Here is an 18,461-nt window from a genome sequence, read left to right on the forward strand (position 1 = left end):
TGGCAGAAGGGTTGGGCAGATCTTTAACCAAGGCAAGAAGGCAGAATCAACTCAAAGGCATCAAACCGGCACACCAAGTTCCCACAGTAACGCATCAGCAATTTGTAGACGATACAATGCTCATGGGCGCCCCCACAGTGCAGGAAGCTCGAACCATCAGCCAAGTGTTAAAGACTTTCTCGGAGGCCTCAGGTATGGAAATTAATCTTACCAAATCAAAAAAAAATTTCTTCAACACATCCATTCCCGTGCAAAGAAATCTCAGCAGAATTCTGCAGATCCAAAAGACCTCCCTTCCAACTAAATATCTGGGCATACCACTTTCGGAATATGCCTACAAATCTGCCAACTGGGAAGCCCTCCTCAACAAAATGAAAGCTCGACTAAGCAACTGGACATACCGAGCCTTAAACATGGCCAGCAGATTGATCTTAGTCAAATCAGTCCTGCAAACCATGCCAGCATATATGTTCTCAGCACTAGCAGCACCTAAGGCGGTGTACAAATCCATCCGAAGCATTCAGCGATCCTTCCTCTGGAATGGAGCCTCGAAGAAATCCAAATGGGCCCTCATCAAATGGACAGACATCTGCAAACCAAAAAGGGAGGGAGGTTTGGACCTAAGAGATCCAGAAATATTAAGCAAGGCCGTAGCAGCAAAAATCTCGTGGAGATGGGTAGAAAATCCTAGCTCCCTATGGGGAACCTGGTGGAAAGCGAAATACACAACTCAAGTCAGGGACAGAGACCTCATTCGGCTGACCAGCACCAGGCAAGGATCCCCCATCTGCAACAAAGCCTGGGAGAACAGATATATCGTGCAGCAGCACAGCTTCTGGGAAGTGCACCAAGGAAAAACTGCCCTCTTTTGGGAAGATGCTTGGCAGCAGCTTCCAACCTTGGAACACCCAGACTGGAATATTCTTAAAAGAGCTATGCAGGAGTCCGGAAAGGTTAAGGTAGCAGACTACTGGCAACCTACAAGCGAGGCCACCACCTGGCAAAAGTGGCTATCCAGAGAACAATGGCAAGCTCAAGCAAGCCTGATGAACATAGACCAGCTTTTACAAGACCTGGAAAAAAGAAGAATCCTTATTTCCAACAAAGAGGACATCCTGAGATGGGGAAGAAACCCCAAAGGAACGTTCAACCTCAAAGAAGCATATCAGATCCTGGCGGCCTCTCAGGATCCGCAACCAGACCACAGTTGGCAAACCCTTTGGAGCAGAGGAACATGGCCAAAAATCACACTTTTCTCCTGGTTGGTCATGCACAACAAAGCACTCACATGGGACAATCTTCAAAAACGAGGCTTCATAGGCCTTTCACGATGCATACTCTATGAGAATGGCCCAGAAAATCTCAATCACATACTCAATGCTTGTCCAATGGCCTGCTCTCTGTGGGATGACATGGCTATGATCTTCAGACAATCTAACAGAAACAGAGACTCCATTCAACTCTCACTCAGCCAGTGGAGAACATCCATGTCCTCCAATCCCTTGGTCAATAGTGCCTGGAACTTAATACCGGGAGCAATAGCCTGGATCCTTTTGAAAGAATGAAATGCATGAGTCTTCAAAAACTCTGCACTGGCAGTAAGCATGCTGATAGGAAAAGTGAGACAGCTCATCAAAGAAATGGTCAATGCCATGGGCACTTTGCAGAAAGAGGGAAACACTTCACCGAATGATGATAGAATCATTCAAATCCTAAATCTTCAAACCCAGATCAACCCTGCTGGTAAAAACTGCATCTCCAACGGAACAACGCAGGACAATTGGACTTTGCCCCCTTCAAACACGTTCAAACTCAATTTCGACGAGGCTTCAAGAAAGAACCCGGGAATAGCTGGATATGGGGGCGTAGTAAGGGATCACACAGGCACAATTCATCTCGTCTATCATGGCAACATCGGAGTGAACACCAACAACGCTGCAGAACTAATTTCTCTCATTCAGGGTCTCATTCTGGCGGGCCGCTACAGATTTCTACCACTGATAGTGGAAGGAGACTCGGAGATCATAATCAGGATGATAAAGAAACTCCAGATGGTAGCGTAGGTACATAAAGTTACCCCCAGCTGGGGACTGTCGGCAACACTGCAGGATCTCCAAAATCATCTTTGCAACTTGCAAGGGATTACATTCCAAGCAGTTCACAGAAAGGCAAACAATATAGCTGATGTCTTAGAAAATGCGGGGATAGATTCCTAGATTGCAGAATTCCACAGCCTCTAGCACGATCTAGCAGAAGGAGTGCTCAAAGAAAATTGCAAAAAGATCCAGCAGACAGATCTGCACACTTAGGCCTCGGCAGCAAGGCACACTATGGCTTCAAACACTGGAAGGAATGTTAAACCACGGCCGAAGCGCCACTGAAAAGAGAAGATCTGCAGATGCGCCACTGAAAAGAGAAGATCTGTGCCAACAGGCTTGCGCAATCAAGATTGGAGACACATCACTGCACACCCAAAAGACGCATCAATAAAATGAATGCTCATCCACTTCAAGCATGACAATCACAGGAACTTCAGGCAACAATCTGCCCACCTCGCAGCATTCTGCCCACCTCGCAGCAAGATGCCCACCACTCTTGCAGGATCACCTCACGGGCTCCATGAAAACTCTACTTAGACAGCGCACTGTATATGCTGTAGGCATTTGCCTGGAAAGGCCACCCAGTCAACGTAGGCAGGTTGTTCTGACCCCTGCGGACCACTATATTTTTATTCTCAATCATTAATATAACTGCTTAATTTTACAAAAAAAAACCAATCACTGAAACTCAAACATCACTTTCTAAATCACCCATAACTGAATCAATCAATCACTTTGACAGTCAATCTGATCAGTAAGAATACTGTCACCAGAACCTAAACTAGAAACCCGAATTCTGCAACAACAAACATAAACAACTTAAGTTTCTGTAAATATTAATTCATAATTTTGCAGCTATTCCAGACTTAAGTTATACCCAGATCATGATATTTATAGAACAACACATGCGTCAGTATTCAAATCTAGACTATACATGATCAAACCACATAATGATAATTCATTTCAAGCCTTAAGATCCCGATCCATCATTAGATATTATCCTTCACCAGTCGCTGAGGTTCATCCTTGGTTCAAATCAAGCACAATACCATAAGCCAATAACATGCATACTAGATCTCACACTTCATCAGATTTTCGATGTTATGAAACCAGCTCAAGAAAAGATGGAAAAGATAGATCCACGCCTTAGAATTCAGCCACTTCGAGGGGGAAACCTCCTTTACATTACATAAATGAACAATTCTTGGATGATACAAATGAAAAGACCTCCTTTCTATATATAGGAGTCTAAGGGGTCATAATATAATCCAAGCCGACATAACAATAATAATGTAAGGGCACAATAATAACAATAGTGGGCTTCTATGGGGCACAATAGTGACAATATGGGCACTACATGGGTACATCAATATAATAAGGGGGTTGTACTAATAACAATAAGGGTTTACACTAGTAGTATAGGGGCCTAACATGCCCCTCTCCTTCAAAAAGCATTGTCCTCAACGCTTGAGTAGTTCTTGATGTATAAAATTCTTGTCCTCCCATGTGGAATCTTCAGTGGGTAATTTCTTCCACTTGATGAGATACTCTGAAATTGATCGATTTCGTAGCTGTCGGATTCTTGTTTCTATGACTGCTCCAGGTTCCAATATGATTTTTCCTTCATCTTCAATTTCTGGAAATATTGTTTGAATAGGGATCTTTTGCAACTTTTGAATAAGTGGCCATACTTCTTCATCCTTCTTCCGTTCATCCCTTGCTTCGTTTATCCAATCTAGTTGGATAATAGAAATAACACAAAACAATGCTTCCACATCCTCATCCTTGAAGAGTCTTCCCATTCGATAAGGTCGCCATTTTTTTAGTGCATGTAGTATTGCCAACATTTCCTTCTCATAAATAGCTTGCGTGAGATGTAGCAGTAAAAATACCCAATCACCTACATCAAAACATTTTTCACTGCGATGTTGATCTACCTATTGTTTCGTTTGATTTTGCACCAAAGTGGTGTTATCCTTTAAAAGTTGGAGAACTTGTTGTTGATGCTCGATGTGATCTTTCACTGCTTGAACTGTTTTCTTCTTGATATGTCCTTCTATCTCTAGAGTTTGAGGAGTGGTAATTTCTTCCAATCCTTTACAAGATATGGTCGGATTCATTTCTTGATGCTCGATGTGATCTTTCACTTCTTGAACGTTTTTCTTCTTGATATGTCCTTCTATCTTGATAGTTTGAGGAGTGGTAATTTCGACCAATGAATTACAAGATATGGTTGGATTCATTTCTTCTTTCTCAATGTGATCTTTCACTTCTTGCACCCTTTTCTTCTTGATATGTCCTTCTATCTTGAGAGTTTGAGGAGTGGTAATTCTTGCCAATGCTTTACAAGATATGGTCTGATTCATTTCTTCTTTCTCTGGGGTGGGGTCCTCGTGTATATCCCCTTCTTTTGATGTTTCTTGATCCTTTTCTTCCTCCTCTTCATATTCTATGTAAAATAATTTCTTCTCAGCACACTTATGACCTTTAGTGCATTTGCTATCACAATTGTAACAAAGCCCTTTTTCTCTTTTTTCTTCCAATTGTTGTGGTGTAACCCTTGTAGGTTGTGGAAGGCTAGGAGAAACAACACTTCCATCTTTATAGTTGTGAGGGGTATGCTTCTTGGTTTCCATAATTTTGCTTTCCACAATGTCACAAAGCCCTTTTACTCTTTCCAATTGTTGTGGTGTTGCTCTAAAGAAGGTGTTGCTCTTTGTATCCTCATAATGTGCTATCATTTCCTCCGTGAAAATTGACCACGTAACAAGTTGTTTACGAGAACAAAGCCCTTCATACCATAAAAATTGATCTGTTTCTAAATATGAAGATGCAATACATACCTTTTGTAATAGTGGTACACCATGTAGATCAAAATATTGCTCCATCTGAAGTATCCAATTTATCGGATCCCCGCCATCAAACTTCCTCATCTTGCTTTTTCTTGATTTTAGGAGCTTGATCTTGAAACGACTGTAACTCTGTCCTTTCGGATCTTTAAGTTCTGAAATTGTGACTTATAGAAGCCCTCTACGTCCTCTTTCCAATGCCACCAGTCTGATCCAAATTGGATTCTCCAAGAAAGAGTTATGCACAATCTCCCAAGATGACCTGATTATAGACCTTTCCAGAAGAGCGAACTTGTATGAAGTGCCACAAGTCACTGTTTCGACCTTTGGCTTTGAAAAATATATACAAGAAACTATAGTCTGTCCTCTTTCTGTACCTTCTTATGAAATTTCAATCTGATCCTCAGAGAGAAAGTTATGATGATTTTCCCAAGGTCACCCGTTTGGAATGTAATTCAAGAGTCTACAAAAAGACCAACTTCCTCAGATCATATCTCCACAAATATAGCGCAAAAAGCTTTGAAATTTAGACCTTAGATTCAGTGCAAATTCTTCTCAAATGGGTGTTGTTTTTAGCTTCTTAAACGTTGCAGAAAAAAAGTTATAGGGAAAATGCCACGATGACCTATTTGGAGCAGCGAAACCCTAGAATCCAAAGCTCTGATACCAAATGCTATGAAACCAGCTCAAGAAAAGATAGAAAAGATAGATCCACGCCTTAGAATTCAGCCTCTTCAAGGGGTAAACCTCCTTTACATTACATAAATGAACAATTCTTTGATGATACAAATGAAAAGTCCTCCTTTCTATATATAGGAGTCTAAGGGGTCATAATATAATCCGAGCCGACATAACAATAATAATGTAAGGGCACAATAATAGCAATAGTGGGCTTCTATGGGGCACAATAGTGACAATATGGGCACTACATGGGTACATCAATATAATAAGGGGGTTGTACTAATAACAATATGGGGTTACACTAGTAGTATAGGGGCCTAACATTCGATACTTGCACACCTGGCGTAATGATCTTCTCCTCCTTTTATAGGTTTAGGCCTTTCTCAATACCATGGACCAAAACCACATAGGACCAATACCTTGGACCAAATACCTAGGGTCAATACCTCGGACTAGATACCTTGGAACAATACCATGGATCAAAATACCAGGGACCAAATACCTTGGACCAAAAACTTAGTTTTCCAAGATATACGCGCTTTTCCTTCTATGAAAGTGCGTGTGTATGTATACGCTACTTGTGTTTAGTGAACCAGTGTGTATACACACCTTGGTCAAGGTGAACCTGCGTATACCTCTATTTCTTCATTCTTTGTAGTCTGATCTATAATTCTTTGTTGTTAACCTGTTGTACTATGATCTTTCATCTGAGTGAGTTACCATCAAGGACAACACCTGTATCATAATGCCTACAATCTCCCCCTTTGGACTTGATGGCAACAACAACACCAAGTCACTCTCCCCCTTTAACATCAAGGGCAAAGGGTCATGCTCCCTGTTGTTGGGAAAAGTATCCAATACGGAATGACCCTATCCCACTCTAAGGGTGACAGTTCCTTAGCAACAATCGAAGCAAAGCTATCTAAGATTTCTTCTTTATGAAAGTAAAAGGAGGGAGAAATAGATCCACTAACCGATGTCTTGCGCTAATGGTTGATCCAATCTTCTCTCCTTGCTGCTTGCTCCCAGCTCCTTGCTCTCTCACGGGCCCAGCTACACAGAGATCCTGCAAAATAACAAGAGAGGGAAACTACAAGAAGCATACATTCATAATTGATTCAAGGATTAGAATAAATCAAATACACAAGTACATCAATACATCATTGAAACACATGCATATAGAAGAACCTCAAATGATTTATTAATGGAAGAAAGTAAGGTTCAGGATGTGATACAACCATAAGAGGCCCAATCCAGCATCACCTTCCCGACGGAAAGAAATCTCCTCTTCACCTCCTTCAAAGCAATCACCCAATAGTTCTATAATAAAACCAACAACAATTCTTTGCACAAAATTCCAGCCTCCAGATCTCATAGGGTAGAGATCCTTATATAGAGTTTTGGAGAGAAGATGAGTCAGCTTGATGTGTGACTAGTGTCCTCTCTAACTCCAGTTCTTCTTCAGTTCTTGAGTCCACTTGGAGATCCTTGCTTCCACTTGGAGTTTTAGAACCTCTTACTCATCACTAGGCGAATTCCTTGATCCAAGTGTCACTTTGGAAGCTTCCTGGGCACTCACACATTGAGGAAAGATACCTCCACATGTCAAAACTCGCTTAGCGCAGGTAGCCTTTGTTGAAGTTGACATTCAGCGCAGGTAGACCATGGAGCATTTGACATTCAGCGCAGATGCTCAGTGGAGCAGTTGACATGATCCAGAATTGACTTGTTTTTGAGTGTTTTTTAGTGGAGAACTGATTTGAATTGCTGTGGTTTGCTGACCTTGTTCCTCTAGGGGTAGGAACAACATGTTTAGGGACTTTGGATCCCTTAGATTATTGACATTTCATGCTTCATGCTGTAAGGCACAAAAATGTCTATAACAGTTGCCCCCTAAAGTATGAGGTCGTTTATAGGGTGAAATGCTTTATCAGGAGGATCCGAAGTTCATTCAATCGCCGGGAGGTGACCTGTAATAAAATACAATACAATACATTATTTTTCATACTGCTTTCATGATCTAGCCGAGGCGGGCATTTCCCATGCTCAGCTTTATAAATACATTTTTCTGTACATAGAACAGACAATCGTCTGAAGGTAGACTGATAATTCTCTGTTGAAATTATCATCCTTTGAGTAGGATGATCGTCTGCTGCACATGTCAATGTCTTTATTTCCTGAATATATATCGCAGCCTGGATGGATGAAACTAGATCCGGGGTCTTCAAACTCGTCCGATCTTCACTCTAAGTACAAGTCGATCCATGTGAGAATTTCTTGGAGTCAAACATGGAAAGACATCGCTTGATTACCAGTCAATAATGTAAACTGTTAACAAGCGCGAGAGGAATCACTGATAATGATGATGACCCTCAAGGTACTGCAGTACAATTCACGTGGTGTGAATAGAGGATTTGTCGTCGAACACCATGCAAAATCTCCTGGTCGAAGGTCATTGATGTATACCTGTCGCCGGAAGTGAGAAACTTGCCATTGAGGCATGCAAGCTTCAAAGTACTGAGGGGAGTGTTCCTAGATCAACTTCTTGGATAATGAGCTGATGTCGACAAGAAGCGATCCGTTAAAGGAGGGCCTTAATGAATCCCACATCAGTGACACGGAACGGAGCTAATGATTGTGATGAAGGTGAAAACGATCTGTGAAATATGATTCAGGGCGGCGGTCATGAGAGGATGAAAGATGATGTATGGCAGTGGATGGGACACGGTTGACTCTTCCTGAATGACATCTCTTGAACATATAACGACACTGATGTGATGGATCGGTAGCATTACCCCAAATGTGGATGGTATGGCGAGACCATGGTGATGAGACCGGTGAATGAAACAACCCAACCCGATGTGGTACGGAGGCAAAAGTGTCATGTTCAAGAGCGACTTGCTACCATTAAAGCTTTGAGGTTCTCCCAATTTTTCCCCAGTCATTTCTGACCAGTACCTCTTTATTTTTGTCAAGCTTGAGGAGGATAACATATGCTTGTTCTATACCCTGCCCTTCGGGTAAGCCCATCGCTATGTTTTAACGAGCCTAGCGATAGGGAAACTCGTTCTCGCCTAAAGACAAGTTTGTCGCTATTTAATGTATTTAATGAGTCTAGCGACAAAGACAACTCGGTCCTTTTCATTTTTAGAGAGTCTAAAAAGGTACGTAAAGTTAACTCCAAAGGTCCTTTTTCGTCATCTAATCCCTTAAGTCCGAAAAAGTATAAAACAATACAGAAGGGATGAATGTTCGATAGTTTTATCGAGCCGAACTAGACAAGCGCTCGATCTTTTTGTGCAATAATCCCTCAGGTCCAAAAAAGATTAAAATCTAGAGGAGCGATAGCTCTTCCGGTCCTTTTAACGAGCTAGAAGGCCAAAACTCGACAAACTTTTCATATTTTACGAGTCAGATGAAAAGAGCTCAAAGAAGACTCGTATTTTGAGGAACGAGTGATAAACAGGGATAGCAGCATATTCTAGGTACAGGTTGGAATTTTCCAATCACGGCAATGTTACAAGGATGGCTAGGTGAAATCACTCTTCGCAGCTGTTCCTCAAAATAGGTAAACAATCAAGTGGATGTGAATGATCGGTCAAATGAAAAGTGGAGGTGACGGTGCAAACACGACCAAGGCTTTTATTGCTGATGAATTTACGATCTCAAATGGTTATTTACCGGTTCGTTTTTTCTGGATGAGCTTGAACTCTGGGGGAAGCTTGCTCACATGCTTATGTTTATTTTTTAACGAGCATGAATTCCGCGTTAAAACTGCTCGGTTTTGCGTTTATTTTTTAACGAGCATGAACTTTGCCAAAACTGCTCGTTTGATATGATCAATTTTATATTTTACCATAACTAGCTTTGCCCTTTTCAAAGATAGTACTGTATCATCAATTGCTGCAACAAACTAGTTAGAAATGAACAACATGAGGTTAAAACTCTAATATTTCACTTTAAACTACGTAAAAAGCAATTAAAAGGTGTTTTTACCTCTCATTTTACCATTTCATTTGCATTTGGCTTGTTGGAGCTCTGGAGGTGCCTCTTCCTTTTGATTTTTCACCAGCTGATTTTGGGAGATTCTGTGGGAGATTCTCGGCGCCGTCTGGACCAGGTAGGAGCTAAACCCTAGCTCTTTCTTTTCATGGTTTCATTCTTCCATTCTGTGCCTGTTTTCCTGTTCCCATGAGCCCCTGGGGTTTCATTATGGCGTTCTGCCATCAGCGCAGGTGTTCCATTCGAAACCTTCGTTGAATGTCAAGCTGCTTAAGGGAAGTTTGACCTTCAACGCAGGTGGGACCCTTAGCTACCTGCGTTGGGCGTAGAAAAGGACTTCTGTTGCACAGTTTTTGATGAAAATTTCGCCAGTTTCTCATCAAATCAGGGATCTTACTCCTCCTCTTGTTTGTTTTGCAGAGTTTATTGGAGCAAAATGACCCTTACGTGGCGAGAACGAGAGCATGAAGAGGAGGACATGATTTCCCTCCATGATCCTATCACGGTGAACGCGCTGCGGAACTGTGGCCTGCTGAAATTCTTCCGTATCTCTAGCATGAGAGCACAGATACTTTTACTGCAGTACATGCTTGATGCTTGGGATCCTGTTAACCAAGTGTTCCAGATCAGGGGCAAGTCCATCCCCTTGACCATAGTGGACATTTACTTCTTGACTGGGTTGTCAAGGCGGGGTGCCCCCATTTCTTTGTCTGGTTCGGCCCGAGGGAGTGATTCCGTGAGAGATTATGTCTGTCAGTATTGTAGGGAAGGGTCCCAGCCGAGCAGAGACGGCAAGGTTACTATCCGTGAGGTCACTGACAGGTCTCTCAGGTCCATACTGTACACGATTTGTAGGATGGCCGGTAGTGCATCCCCTCATGTTGCCAACAGGTCTTATGTGCAGCATGCCCTGGAGTGTCTTCAGCCGAAAATATTCAACTGGTGTGATGCAGTACTTGTTCAGATGAAAAGTCAGTTGACCAAAGTAAAGGACGGGAAACTAAAGAACTTTGGTTTTGGTTCAGTTCTGACTGCCTTCGCTTTGGAGAAGATACCACTGATGCAGCCTCAGTATGTTGCACTCGATTTGCCTTCTCCTACTGAGCCACGCATGCAGAGGTGGGTTGACCACATGTCTAGACATGCTGGTCAATCTCAGATTACTTTCACAGATACCTTCTTCAGGTGGTTCGAGTGGCAGGACATGGCCTTTTCCGAGTATCCATATGTTGGCATGGATTTCCGAGGTGATCCGGATTTGGTGCTACCGGATGGCGAGCAGTGGGGCGATATTGGTAAAATTTTTGACCATATCACTGTTTACTGTTTTGATTTATAATGTCCTTGTGCTTTATTCTGTCAAGATTCTAATCAAACTCATGTGTGCATGCAGATGTTGGTCCTGTCCATCCAGCAGTTCGCCCGAGAGCTCTAGTTGCTGCTCCAGTAGGGGAGGCTCCTGGGAGAGCTATTCTGCGCGACCTTGACTTGGCCGAGACTCTTGCAGCTGTGCAAGAACAGGTTGAAGGCCTTACACTTGGCATTCCGGATGTACGGATTGACGAGTTACCCTTACGGTTGCAGCGGCATACCACTGGTGTACCCAGACGATGGACGCGTCTCTTGCGCATGATTTCACAGGCCGTGACTTGCTATCATGAGCATCACTAGGCTAGGGTGCCCCCCAGCCATTTTGAGTTTTTGAGGTCATATGACCGATTTTTGTCTTGGTTATAGAACATTATATGTAAACCGTAAACAGCTATATATTTTTGATTTTCGGGATTTATTTCAGTTTTTATGTGATCCATGTGTGAAACATTGATGATGTTTCTCTTTTTATCAATTTTGCAAATGTCTATCTAACACATAATTTGCTAATGAGTCGGTTAATGTTTTTAAGTTTCTGGAAATGTGTTGATATTGAATGAAATCAAACTGTCTTTCCGAGATTTTAACTCTTAGGAACTTGCGATAAATAGCTGGATTTCGGACAGAGTAGGTACCAGTGAGTTGTAGTACTACGAGCTGTGAGTCTAGCCTGACAATTAGCCGGCGTATGCCATGGGTGATGGCATCAGAGAGCAGTTCTATCAACGCGCTATACTCAACGATGTTTGTTCGTTGATTGACCAATACATACCCCTCTGAAACTCACTAACTCGCCGCTTGGATAAAAAATGGCCCATGCTGCAGAAGATAGGTTCCTCGAACTACGACTCGCTCTGTCGGCATATCCAACCCACGGTTCCAATGGATTTGACATCTGCAATAAATGTGAAAAGTGGATTACTTAACTGAAACGAACACTTTAGCGAAAACAAAAATGTAACAAAAGCATACAGGTTACTATTAGGCATAGTAACGCTTAAGGTACAACCCGTTGCGGGGTTGCGCCAGTGGAATTCCGTCATAATCCATCAACTCGTAGGCTCCTTTTGCCAATACTCTCTTGACAATATAGGGGCCCATCCATAAAGACTTAAATTTCCCAGCTCCCAGTTTATCGGATTCTTGGTCGTAAAGCAAGACCAAATCACCTTCTGAGAAGACACGGGGTTTGACATTTTTGTCGAACTGCGCCTTGACTTGTTTCTTATGGGCTTCGTTAGCCAATGCGGCATCACGACGGGTTTCATCCAATTGGATTAATTCCAAGAAACGAGCCTCTTCTTCTGAAGTTCCGGGGAGGAGATCAATTGCGAGTTTAAGAGACGAAATTTCACACTGGATTGGTAGGATTGCTTCCAGGCCATACACCAGTTGGAACGGTGTGAACCCAGTTGCATTTCTTACCGATGTTCGGTAGGCCCACAAAGCCGAGTACAGGATTAAATGCCATCTTCTTTTGTGAACCCCAACCATCCTTTGCAGCATGCGCTTCAGGACCTTGTTGATTGCTTCAACTTGTCCGTTAGCTTGCGGATAGTATGGGGTAGAGCTGTCGTGAGACAACCCTAGTTTAGCAGCTAATTCAACCATCATGTGATTGCGAAAATGCGATCCATGATCTGTGACTATGGATTGTGGTACGCCGAACCTGGCGACTACATGATTGAAAAATAATAGGGCAGTTGTTTCACCAGTATTATCCAATGTAGGCATCGCCTCGGCCCATTTGGTAAAATAGTCAACTACGACTATAATATACCCATGCCCCCCGGTCGAGGTGGGGTTACATTGCATGAAATCGATGCCCCATTTGGCGAAAGGCCCTACAGCTATTATTGGTTGTAAAGGAGCGGGGGGTCTTCTGGTTTTGCTATCAAAAATCTGACAAGCATGGCAACTTCTGACTGCGGTTATGCAATCTTTGAACATGGTTGGCCAGAAGTATCCTGCTCGTAAGATTTTTTGTGCTGTAGCATATCCAGATTGATGCCCCCCACAGGCGCCTGAATGACACTCATTCAGGGCTTTTTCGGCTTCCTCATGGGTGAGGCACCTTCTCAGAACCGTATCGACACCACGACGGTAAAGCGTATCACCGACGATCATGTAGTCTTTTGCTTGGTATCGAATGCGTTTCTGTTCTGAGTGGGAGGTGTTTGGCCGAAACTTTTGGGTCTGGAGGTAAACTATTATATCTCCATACCACTCGTCATTTGCCGATATCAGAAACAAACTTTCGTCCACGATTGATTCTTGGGATGTTTCATCGTTGGACGACGATGGGAGATCGCATAATAATTCTGCGAAAACCAAAGCTTTCTTTGATTTGGATTTTACAAGTTCCAGATCAAACTCTTGAAAGATTGCTATCCATTTTGAATATTTGCCCCCAAGCAACTGTCGCGACAGTATATATGTCATGGGGTTGCAATCTGACAACACGGTAGTTTTCTGAAAGAGGACATAATGTCGAAATCTTTGGATCGCTTGAACAGCAGCAAGTGCTAGCTTTTCAACATAAGAATATTTACTCTCTGTATCATTTAAGTTTCTACTTAAATAATATACAGGATGTTCAATTCCATCGACTTCTTGAACTAAAACCATCGCAATGGTTGTATCTGTTGCAGCCAGATACAGGTTAAAGTCTCTTTGATTGTCTGGGGCATACATTAATGATGCTTTTACTAGAGAATCTTTGAGAGCATCAAAGGAAGCTTGCGCAACCTGGTCCCAAACAAAAGGTACATCCTTTTTAAAGAGGCGGGTATAACCTTTAGCAAGTTCTGCGTAATTTGGAATGAACCTCCTCAGAAAGTTTGCTTTCTCTTGGAGTTTCTGAATCTGAAGCAAAGTCGAAGGTGGAGGCAAATTAATGATTGCCTGAACCTTGCAAGGGACGAGACGAATCCCATCCTTGGAGACTACAAAGCCAAGTAAACGACCAAAACCGATGCAAAACACACATTTGTGCGGATTGTGTCTTATCTTGTAGTGTCGGCAACGTAGAAATATCGCTCTTAAATGCTGCGAATGATCAGTCCGCTTTCGCGAATGAGCCGGAAGATTGTCGAGATAAGGTTGAATGATGTTCTTGATGTCGTGGAAAGCATAATTCATTTCTCTCTGAAACGTCGCCCCTGCGTTCTTCAGACCAAAGGGTAATTTTCGATAAGTGAATGTGCCCCATGGACAAATAAATGCAGTCTTTGACTGGTCCTGTGGGTGGATATTTATTTTATTATACCCGGAAAATCCATCCATAAATGAAAAGATTTCACATCCGGCGCATTCATCAATTATTTGGTTGATGAAGGGTGTAGGGTAGTTGTCCTTTGGACAAGCTTGATTTACATCCCTATAATCGACACACACTCGTATTGTTCCTTGTTTATTCATAACAGGGACAATATTCGATACCCAATCAGTTAGAGGAACCGGGTAGATGAAACCAGCATGGAGAAGTTTCTCAACTTCTGCCTTAATGGCAGCGGCTTTCTTGGGGAGCACCTGCCGAAGCTGTTGTCTTACTGGTTTGACATCAGGATACATCTTAATTTCGTGTTCAATGATACTCGAGTCGATGCCTGGCATTTCATCATATGACCAAGCAAAGACATCTCTGAATTCGCGGAAAAGAGCATTATATATTTCCAGTTCTGAAGGGGAACAACCTTTGCCGACATAAATATTCTCTACAACATCTATTTTGGTCGAGATATTTATGGCTATAGTCTCTTCAATATTGGATAGGTTCCGCTCGGAATCCACCGTATTTACAGTATTTTCTAGGAATTCAAACACTGAAGGGTGATAAAGGTCTTCTTGAGTATCTTCTGGAGGAAGGGAACGATGGTGGTTATCATTCCATGGTGCCCCTTCAATCAACATTGATTGCAGGATTCCTTCATCACTTCCATGCACTCGTGACCAGGGATCCAAAGGGGTGCCATATTCTCTAGACCTATCTACCCAAACGCTTGACGAGTGTCGACTCGGGTTCGCTTCCCATGCTTGAAACATTGATTGCTACAATATTTCTATTGGGCTTGGGGGTAAAACCATTGCAAGATCCATGTTGACCTTGTCTTTTGCGACCTTCGTGGAAGATATCATGTTGCAGGTTGCTACAAACGGTATATTTCCCATGTAGATAGGATGCGGTAGCGCGAAAGTTCCCATCAGTGTGGGGTCCTTCAATAGGCCTACACCGATATCTTGAATTGAATGGTCGCTCCCATGGATCATGGGAATCCTTCCTGTAACTTGTGAACCATTAGGGAGGAAGTTCTGTTGGTCGACGACCGTAATCCCCCCTTCAAAACGGAATGCGATCTTCCTAAAATAAGTCGACACAACAGCTGCCATGGCATATATCCACGGTCTTCCTAGTAGGATGTTGTAATCAAGATTCCCATCGATGACTTCAACATCAATTTCTACTGTTTTTCCACCTAGTTTAACCTTCAAGTTATTTAGGATACCGTAAGGGGTATATGTCCTACCGTCAAATGCTTTTAATGTTGTTGAAGATCTCGACAAGGTCGGCGACCCCAAAGTTTTCCAGCAACTCATCGACATGATACATGTTGATGCCCCCTCATCAATAATTGTTCGGTGAACAGTTTTGTTGAGGGCTTTCACTTGGACAAGGAAAGCTAGTTGAGCTGGTAACTGAGGGTCGTATCCTTTGTGATCAAAAGATACAAGATTGGAATCCTTAGGATCAACCCCTCCAATTGCTGATAACAACGCCTGCCTTTGGGATGGACAATTTCGTAGTACCTCAAGAGTCGACATAGCGGATGGCGATTGGGCCAAATCTTCTACTATGTTATAATGCTGCGCCGCTCTGGCGCGAGGATTAAACGTCGACTTGTGTAGTACACCCTTTGGTGGTTTTATTGTTAATTCAGAAATTATAGGTGGGACGACTTCTATCGAAGTTGTTGTCGAACTACTTGGTTGATCTTTACCTTTTTCGTTCGACAGTTGCGGATTCCCGTAATCTTTGTTCCTTGTCGAAATCAAAGCATCATTATGTTGCTTGGAGATCGACAACATTAGCACTTGTGACAGGGAAGCATTTCCACTATCAACCATATTTTGACCTGGATTGGGAAACAGATCAGTTAACACAGCTGAGGTCTTTGGACTCTTAAAGAATCTTTTAAGTTCAGCTTTGAATGGACAATCTTGTGTCCGATGATATTCATCATCACATATCTGACATGGCCATTTCAGTTTCCCTTTTCCAGGAGGGTTTAAGAAGGTTTTTCAGGTGGTGACTCATCCTGTTTCTTCTTCTTCCCTTTGCTTTGCTTCTTCTTGCTTCCTGGTTGATTGGTTTCTTTGCATTTATCTGCTGATATGGCATTTACTTCCGAAGCAAGAATTTCTTCATTTGCATTTTGATCTGAAGTCTTACGGGCTTTCTGAGACGAAGCCTTTTTCGATTTCGCGCTTGCATTGCCAATCACACCATCGCCGGCATGAGAGTCAATATTCGATTTAGGAGGGGGAGGAATTGAAAATTCAGGTCTAGGGGCATCGGGTATTTTTTCGTAGAGCGTGCCAGACTGAGTATATACTAAGTCTAAATATTGAGCACGAGCAATGACTTGCTCCTCTGTTACGACTCCCCCCTTGGCCACATCTTCCGTTATAGCCGGAAGTAACGCCTTGATAAACCATTCAGCTAATAGCTGATCGGGAATGTACGTTTTCACCATCCTACGGCGACGACGCCACTCATGTATATGATCAGATATGTGAGTAGCTGTTGTCTGTTTGAAGTTGGTTAATATTTCGGTTCCCGTTTCATACCTTATCGGTAATTGAAAATGGGTTAAGAAAGTCGTGGCTAAGGAGCTGAAATTGTCGAAAGAGGCTCTTGGCAATTCAATATACCATTTAGCCGCTGGACCTGTCAATGTCCTCTGAAAGAGGCGAAGTCTTATCGAATCATCGTTTAGAGTGTTTGATGAACACCACAGATGAAAAGTCATCACGTGATTCGACGGGTCTTCACCTGGATTTCCATTGAATTTAGGAATGTCCGAAGGAAGTTTGTGAGGAATCGCTGGCCACCAAGGGGCATAAGCAATCGGATCGTTTGTCAACCGATGTAAATCGGGTAACTCTAGAGTTGCCACAAATGGTAACTGTTCACTCAGATTAGGTGAAGCATACCCAGGATACGATGGAATCACCTGAGCAGTTGGTCTTTGCATACCAGCATAATGTAATTGATGTTGGTATGATTGATACGGTTGGTGGGCTACACCACTGTAAAGTGGTTGATTTTGACCGTTTTGGATATACGGTTGTCCACTATTCGCAAAAATCTGCTGCTCAGAACCTTGGTACACTTGCTGGAATTGCGGTTGTTGGTGCTGCACCAGCCATGGTTGTGAAGCCATGTGTTGTTGTGCTATACTAACCATTGGACCAAGATGTGGGGTAATGGTACCCGTTTGTACTTGTGTCGCCCTGCCAGTTGGCAATTGTGGTTGAGTCACAGGGTCAAAGGGCTGTTGCATTACAACCTGAGAAATCTGAGGTTGGCATACAACAGGCATTGTTTGAACTTGCGACACGGTTACAATCGCTGGTGTTGTCGGGATGTTCGTCACAGGTACACATTGTTGCATAGAATACACAACTCTTGGTTGCTGGGGTAGCATAGGTACCCAACCACTTGTCATAATTCCAGTATAACCTGAATACTGTTGTGAACTCCCGTATGGGTGACCTCCCGGAGGGGGTAATGAAAGGGCATACTGCCCCCCATATGGTGGTGACTCGGCACTGAAAGGAATCATTAACCCTTGAGGGTCGGATTGCCCAAACTAACCTCCAAACGGGTCAATTTGTTGAGTTCCAACATAAGAGTTACCGGGTATTATCCCGGGAGAACAAACAGGAACATACCACATTGTCGTTATAGCCCCTGAAGGGGCTCCTTCCAGCTGTTGAGAGCTAGTTGGGACAGATGGTATGCCGGCAAACATTGTCGGAGTGACGGCAGGAGGTTCTGCTGTCGCTGTGTCATTTGGCACAGTCCTAGATGTTGACGGTTGTTCAGACATTTTGAGTCTATCCAATAGATTGCCTAGCGATTCTACAGGAACTTCCCCTGGTGATAGGCTAGCTTCTGATGTGGAGGGAAAAAGAGTGACCCCTACTCCAAAATGGGTTGGAGTAGTTGCTTGCGGATCTTCTACAATTTCCTCTATTGCAATCAGACCAGGTGGAAGAGGAAGACCGTCAGGTCCGTAAAATATTTATGGTGCCGAAGAAGGGGTTGTTTCGACAGCGACAGTTGTTTGAGGAGCAAGACTCTCTGAACCGGTTACAGATGGAACTGATTCAGTAACGCAAGTATTTGCTCTCAGACTAGGATCAGTGCTACTGTCCCTCTGGGGCTGTTGAACTT

Source organism: Pinus tabuliformis, chromosome 3_1 (genome assembly GCF_031772625.1).
Source record: "Pinus tabuliformis cultivar Carrire ecotype Pingquan chromosome 3_1, CPIR1, whole genome shotgun sequence".
NCBI lineage: Eukaryota > Viridiplantae > Streptophyta > Pinopsida > Pinales > Pinaceae > Pinus > Pinus tabuliformis.